Source organism: Oratosquilla oratoria, chromosome 30, assembly GCF_046742065.1.
Source record: "Oratosquilla oratoria isolate Oo_2021 chromosome 30, ASM4674206v1, whole genome shotgun sequence".
Taxonomy (NCBI): Eukaryota; Metazoa; Arthropoda; class Malacostraca; order Stomatopoda; family Squillidae; genus Oratosquilla; species Oratosquilla oratoria.
In genome coordinates, this window is record NC_134806.1 from 18,349,956 (window position 1) to 18,356,174 (window position 6,219).

General features: G+C 39.2%; 1 non-coding gene across 1 annotated transcript; it reads left to right on the top strand.

The window, feature by feature from the left end:
- Positions 1–5,522: 5,522 nt before the first annotated feature.
- LOC143041371 (U6 spliceosomal RNA) lies at positions 5,523–5,627 on the top strand. The gene has a single exon (XR_012967801.1). It is a non-coding gene; the product is annotated as a U6 spliceosomal RNA (small nuclear RNA).
- Positions 5,628–6,219: the final 592 nt, after the last annotated feature.

Below are 6,219 nucleotides of genomic sequence, written 5' to 3' on the forward strand. Positions count from 1 at the left end.
CTAGTTCAATTTTGACCTATTTTACCCTTTCATGGCTTTGCATTTGTCCTCCCTGCTTGTTTGTTTGTTCTCCGTATCTTTCGTTAAATACTTTTTTCCTTTTTTTTTCTTGCCTTTCTTCGTAAGGTAATACTATTACTACTAGTTGTAATAGACATTACTATGAAATTTCCGAAGATCTAGTTCAATTTTGACCTATTTTACCTTTTCATGGCTTTACGTTTGTCCTCTCTGGTTGTTTTTTTGTTCTCCGTATTCTCCGTATCTTTCGTTAAATATTTTCTTTTTTCTTTCCTTGCCTTTCTACGTAAGGTTATACTATTACTACTAGTTATAATAGACATTACTATGAAATTTCCGAGGATCTAGTTCAATTTTGACCTATTTTACCCTTTCATGGCTTTGTGTTTGTCCTCCCTACTTGTTTGTTTGTTCTCCGGATCTTTCGTTAAATACTTTTTTCTTTCCTTGCCTTTCTTCGTAAGGTAATACTATTACTACTAGTTATAATAGACATTACTATGAACTTTTCGAGGATCTAGTTCAATTTTGACCTATTTTACCTTTTCATGGCTTCACGTTTGTCCCCTCTGGTTGTTTGTTTGTTCTCCGTATCTTTCGTTAAATACTTTCTTTTTTCTTTCCTTGCCTTTCTTCGTAAGGTTATACTATTACTACTAGTTGTAATAGATATTACTATGAAATTTCCGAAGATCTAGTCCAATTTTGACCTATTTTACCTTTTCATGGCTTCACGTTTGTCACCTCTGGCTGTTTGCTTGTTCTCCGTATCCTTCGTTAAATACTTTTTTTTTTCTTTTTTTTTTTACCTATTTTACCCTTTCATGGCTTTACGTTTGTCCTCTTTGGCTGTTTGTTTGTTCTGCGTATCTTTCGTTAAATACTTTTTTTTTTTTTTAACCTATTTTACCCTTTCATGGCTTTACGTTTGTCCTCTTTGGCTGTTTGTTTGTTCTGCGTATCTTTCGTTAAATACTTTCTTTTTTCTTTCCTTGCCTTTCTTCGTGAGGTTTGTTTATGTCTTTCCGCTGACTTCCAAAAGACAGGAACCTCCCCCGAGGATTGCAGAGTCAATATTTTCATTGCCCACCGTCTTAGACGTCTTTCTTACTCGCCTTCATTGAATTTTCTTCGTTCTCTTCCTGTCCTACTTCCTCTCTGCCTGTCGGTTTGTCTATCCGCCTGATTCATGGCACCCCTGCCTTCTTTCCCTCTCTCACGTGCACACAAACATACATACGCGCATATAAATACACATACACAGACACAGACACAGACACAGAGACACACAGAGACACACAGAGACACACACAGACACAGGCACAGACACAGATACATAGACACAGAGACACACAGAGACACACATCCACAAATACAGACACAGACGTAGACACAGGCACAGACACATACTCACACAAACACACATACACACAATATATATCTATAATGTATACATATATATATATATATATATATATATATATATATATAATAATAATAATAATAATAATAAATTTTTGAGTTTAAGAAGACAATTGGAGGTTAGGAGAGAGAAAATCTTAAAATGAAAGACAAGAGGAAAAGGAAGAGGACAACACACTCCGTAGTTTATTTATTTATTTATATATTTATTCATTTTATGAAGAGTTCTTCCACCTATTTTGTTCTTAGTCTTTTTTTTCTATCTTACAACCCAGATCGAACATCGCATTATATATTAGCTACAGAAAAAAAGAGGCAATATTACGACATATAACCAAACCATTGTTAATAGATACTTTCATTATTCAGTTCCAGTTCTGGACCTTAATTCAGAATGACGCCGCACGTTTTGAGATCCTTGGCTATGGCATTACGCCAGGGCGTGCGGGGAGCCCCTCTCGGTTTTCTCGAGTCATCCCAACGGAGATCAAATTCCAGGACGGCACGGGTAGGGTGTTGAAGAAAGAGACGGAAGACGTTGCCGCGCCACGGGACTCCTCGCACTGCGGCACGCCCTCGGTGGCCGGGGGACTCTTGAGTTCGGTCTCCGGGCTCATTATTGGCTGGAACCATCTTATGCCTTCAGTCCCCCTGAGGGTTCTTCTGTCAGTACGGTTGATCCTGGACGCCAGAGGGTTGGTTAGAGGCTCCATCTAAGATTCATTCTAGGGGATTGACACCCTGGAACCATCTTATGCCTTCAGTCCTCCTGAGGATTCCTCTGTCGACACGGTGGATCCTGGACGCCAGAGTCTTGGTTGGCGTTCCATCTAAGATTCTTACTAGAGTGACACCTTGGAACCATCTTATGCCTTCAGTCTTCCTGAGGATTCTTATGTCGACATGGTAGATCCTGGAGGCCAGAGGGTTGGTTAGAGGCTCCACGTAAGATTCATGCTAGGGGATTGACACCCTGGAACCATCTTATGCCTTCAGTCCTCCTGAGGGTTCTTCTGTCAGTACGGTTGATCCTGGACGCCAGAGGGTTGGTTAGAGGCTCCATCTAAGATTCATTCTAGAGGAGTGACACCCTGGAACCATCTTATGCCTTCAGTCCTCCTGAGGATTCTTCTGTCAGTACGGTTGGTTCCTGGACACCAGCGTCTTGGTTAGAGGCTCCATGTAAGATTCATGCTAAGGGATTGACACCCTGGAACCATTTTATGCCTTCAGTCCTCCTGAGGATTCTTCTGTCAGTACGGTGGATCCTGGAGGACAGAGGGTTGGTTAGCGGCTCCATGTAAGATTCATGCTAGGGGATTGACACCCTGGAACCATCTTATGCCTTCAGTCCTCCTGAGGATTCTTCTGTCGACACGGTGGATCCTGGACGCCAGAGGGTTGGTTAGCGGTTCCATCTAAGAATCGCACTAGAGGAGTCACACCGTTATTGGCTAGAACCATCTCATGCCTTCAGTCCTCCTGAGGATTCTTCTGTCGAAACGGTCGATCCTGGACGCCAGAGTGTTGGTTAGCGGTTCCATCTAAGATTCTTACTGGGGAAGTGACACCATATAAGCATTGTAAATCAAAACTAGTTTCTGTCCAATGAGAGGCGTTGATGTCTCCACAAACGTCCCCCACAAAAGATGTATGACTAGGTGATAGGGCTTGTCGGCGAGGATCAGTCTCTTGTTTTAGATCACCTGTTGTAGAGACTACCAAGCCGAGGTTCTTGGTGGTTGTTGAAGGTGGCGTTTTTGAAGTGGAAAGGTGGATCATCAGAGTCGTCTTCGACATATATGAGATTGATATTTGTCCATTTGGTACTGAGACTAAGGTTTTTGTTCCAGCTTTTATGTACAATAAGGTCTGAATTTTTTAGCAAGTTGGTCTACTAGTTATTTACACCTAGAACATCACTTTATTTCTATTTTTTAGAATATTGGAACAAAAGTAATACTTAATCTTACATTTTAAAGCACTGGTGAAAAATGTAGCAACACATTTGTAAACCACAACTAGCACCGCAGTCGGACGAAAAAATGAGTTGAGTAAGCGACACTATTGCTCAATTTTTTCTTTCGTCCGACTATGATGTTAGTTTTGTTACATTTTAAAGATTTATCCTCATTGATGTGTTGAATATACGTCGGCTATTGTTATAATGCTTTCTGGCCCCGTACCGATGTTAACGAGTCAGGTTTATCGACCTCTACAATGAGGTAATGATTTATTTATTATTATTATTATTTTTTTTTTTGGGTGGTGGTAGTGGTGGTGGGGGGGCTTCAGCTCCCTCAGAGCCTCCCACCCCCACCCCCACCCTACCCACCCGGATCCGCCATTGGCTCGAGTCCCCCTACCCCCCCTCAGTTGCATAAATTTGTCCTCCCTTATCCAGAATAAGATGTATAAAAAGCATAAGCGTGTTGAAGGTTCCGGAATGATGAAATGGAATATTCGTAAATGAAAATGAAATAAAAAAAAAATAAAAAAATTCACGCTAAGAGGCCCTGGTGACCTTTGCCAAGGACAATGGTAGTCACTGGTAGCCTTTGGGATCGAACCTCGAATAAAAGAAACGTGAAAATATAAAGAATTTGGTAAGAAAATGAAAGAAGAAAAGAGCAAATAGTGGGAGAAAAGTTATATGATAGGACGAAAACGAAGAAGAAGAAGAGAAACTAAAAGGAGTTGAAGAAAAAGGGGAGGAAAAAGAGGAGAAAGAACAAGAGGAGTGAAAACATTAGGAGGAGAAAGAAGAAGAGAGAAGAAAGGGAAGAAGAGGAAAAGAGAAGGAAATATCAAAGAGAAGGAAGAAGAGAGAAGAAAGGGAAGAAGAGGAAAAGAGAAGGAAATATTAAAGAGAAGGAAGAAGAGAGAAGAAAGGGAAGAAGAGGAAAAGAGAAGGAAATACTAAAGAGAAGGAAGACCTAGAATAACCAAGGAACACACGAGTGACACAATTGTTTTGACTAAAAAAAACCCTCAAAGTTCGAAAAGAAAAACGCAAAAGAAAGTTAGAGAAGGAGGTGGAGGAGGAAAAGATTGGCACGGAGGAGGTAAAAACTGGCGGGGAATGAGAAATACAGTGACTTGAAAGAAAAAAAATGCCAGAGAAAATTACGTGTTAAAGCAAAGCTTCTGTTCAGACCTGACAACGGTGACCCCAAGAGGAGAGCGCCAAGCGATGAAGGAAGAATTAGATATTCTTTTAATCGTTGGCACGGAAAGAGAAATAGAGTAACTTGAGGATGAAAAATGAAGAGGAAAATTACTTGTGGAAGGAAAGCCGGCGCTCAGACCTGACGACGATGACCCTGAGTGAAGGATACCAGAACCTGAAGAATAAGTTAAGTTGCTTTTTGACATGGAGGGAAAAGACTGACAAAGGAAGAGGAATGCCGTGACTTAAGAAGAAAATGAAGATCGAAATGACTTGTTGAAGGAAAATTAATGCTCAGACTTGGCAACAGTGACTTCGGGTGAGGGGTATCTGCAGCAGAAGGAATTAACCCATTCAACTCCGATGACAAGATGTCTTGTCATTTGGTCAAATAAAACAAAAAATCATAAAACACCAAAATGTTTGATCAAACACCAGAAAAATATGACGTCAGTCCTCGCTGCGAGCGAACGTCATATTTTTCTGGTTTTTGATCAAACATTTTGGTGTTTTATGATTTTTTGTTTTATTTGACCAAATGACAAGACATCTTGTCATCGGAGTTTAATGGGTTAAGGAAATTGTTGACAACTAGGTAAAGATTGGCAGCTTTCGTACGAAGACAAGGCCTCAGAGACGGAGGGGATGGTGGGGAGGTGGTGGTGGGTTTTTCATTTTTGATTTGATTTGATTTGATTTGATTTGATTTGATTTGATTTGATTTGATTTGATTTGATTTGATTTGATTTGATTTGATTTGATTTGATTTGATTTGATTTGATTTGATTTGATTTGATTTGATTTGATTTGATTTGATTTGATTTGATTTGATTTGATTTTTTTTTTTGGGGGGGGGTAGTGAAGTGCCACTCCCACGGGCTTTGACACTTCACTCAAAAAAAAAAAAAAAATGCTTCGGCGGTACATATACTAGAATTGGAACGATACATAGAAGATTAACATGGTCCCTACGCAAGGATAGGTTCAGCATTACTAAGATAAATATTGAAGTACAGACATTCACACTTTTCTGGCTGTAGCAAAGGGCGTTAAACCTTGTCTTGAGTAATTCTTTTGCTGCCGAAGAGTTGTCTCGAGTTATGTCGATTCACATCAGACGCTTTAACTCAGAATTGGTGACATTCTCAAAGTATCTTTACTGAGGTAAAGCGAGGTCATTTTACTTGATTGTTGAACGTCCGTGTAGTGAAGAGGTCATTAGAACAGAGCATGATAACAAAGAAAATTTGTATACATATATACTTGCTAAAAGTTAGAAGTCCAAGCTAGTTACCTTGCTTAGCTCCTTGCATGTATCTTTGTGTTTACTAATTATCTGTTTATCTAGTTACTTAGTGTTTCTACAGAGAAAGTGCGCTGAAATTAGCTACTTAGTTAGCTAGTCAGTTATTTCATCTGTTACTTAGTTTGATCATTAGTTAATACGTTACCGTGCTAGTTAGTAAGTTAGTTAATTAGTTAATAATTCAGTATGTTAGTAAATTAGTTTTTTAGTTAATTAGTTCGCTAGTTCTACTGTTAAATATAATTTTTATTAAATCATGTTAGTTTATCATATTCATTTATTTATTTATCTATTTACATAT